The sequence below is a fragment of the Cebus imitator genome, unplaced genomic scaffold, assembly GCF_001604975.1.
Source record: "Cebus imitator isolate Cc_AM_T3 unplaced genomic scaffold, Cebus_imitator-1.0 Scaffold131, whole genome shotgun sequence".
Taxonomy (NCBI): Eukaryota; Metazoa; Chordata; class Mammalia; order Primates; family Cebidae; genus Cebus; species Cebus imitator.
In genome coordinates this window covers 1-1,765 of record NW_016107446.1, presented here as the reverse complement: position 1 = coordinate 1,765, position 1,765 = coordinate 1, and positions in this window count along the sequence as shown.

Genomic DNA, 1,765 nt, shown 5'->3' with positions numbered 1-1,765 from the left:
GGGTAGGAGGTTACTTGAGGGCAAAGGGATTACCTGTCAAGTCAATTGATCCTGGCATGTGTTTCCTGTAGTAAACAAAGCACAGTTAGAGCTTGCTAATTTGTCTGTTTTCAATGAGGAGACAACATATTGTATAGTGATATTGATACGAGAGTGAGGTAGGGAAGTGCTGGGTAGAGAAAGGCAGATCCCTGGCTAGGGCTCCACTTCAACAGACCTAGGTAAGGACAGGAAGTCCTGCTTTTAGCTCAAATGTTGCATTTTCCAAGACCATCCTGGCCCACCATGCCCCTATCCTGGGCCTATAAAATCCCAAGACACTGGCGGTCAGACACACAGGCAGCCAGACGTCTACAGGAGCACATCACCAGAAGACACAAGCAGCTGGATGGCGAGAAGATGTTGAGGGTACATGCCAGCAGAAGAGCACACTGACAGATGCCAGCACTCTGCAGGCCATCGACCAGCAGGACAAGGCAGAGTTTGGCTGGGACATTCAGAGGAGAGCCAGGCCTGCCCAGTGCCCAACTCCACAGGGAAAACCATCTCCCTTCTGGCTCCTCCATCTGCTGAGAGCTACTTCCATTCAAAATTTCATACTAATTCTCCAAGCCCACGTGTGACATAATTCTTCTGGTTTACCAAGGCAAGAACCCGAGACAGAAAGCCCTCTGTTCTTGTGACAGGATAGAGGGTCTCATGGAGCTGGTTAACACAAGCCACCAATAGATGGCACACTAAAAGAGCAGGCTGTAACACACGCCCACTGGGGCTTCAGCTGTAAACATTCACCCCTAGACACTGCTATGGGGTTGGAGCCTCACATCCTGCCTGTCTGTATGCTCCCCTAGAGGTTTGAGCTGCGGGGCACTGGAGAGGCAAGCCACACCCTCATTGTACACCCTGTGAGGGAGACAAGAGAACCTTTCCTGTTTCAAAATCAGAAGGTCTCAGGGATTTTCCAAGGAAATACAAGGTAACATGCTTCAAATTCATAAATACAGTTGAAACAAACTATATTTAGTTTATTTAACAGCAAATTACCTTCAGTTTTCTTACCCGTACTAGGTACACAATAAAGTTTGCTGAATGAGTAATTTAAACACGACCAGGAGACAAGCGTCCTCTTACCTTAGTCACTTACAAAAATCTGAAAGCAAATTTAGAGCTCAACTCCCAAAGTTCCTTTAACTACAAAAAGATTACTTCATCATAGAGGGAGAGATTACATCTTTGAGGAGGAGGAGTTTAGCAAGGACGTTATGGAAGCAGGAATCCAGGTATATGTATTAATACAAAGAGGTAACATCAACTTTGGGATATCCTATGATAATTAATACACGATTGTGAAATTTTGAGAAAACAAATAATTCAGTGAAGCAACTGACAGTAAAGAAAAGGGACAAAGAAAACGACTGGGAACCCTCTCTCTACCTCATTAGTCAATGCACTATTTCACTGTCTTGTCTCTGTTGTACATTACAAGAACAATGGCTTATTTCACTCAAAGGCCTACAGATCAATGACCTCAGGACAATTTGCTGAGCTTCCTCTTCCACATCTACTTCAGCACGGTTCTGGGGTCCTCTCTGTTCTCCTTCCTCTCTGATCAGCCCCTGACTCTACCCACTTTGATAATTTTCTTTCTCTTTGTGTTTACTAATCCTGTATCTCCCCCAATTGATATTAAACCAGTCCATACATTATCTTTTTGATCTAGTGTTCAAGTACATTTATACAATTCTTTTTTTTTTTTTTTTTTTTT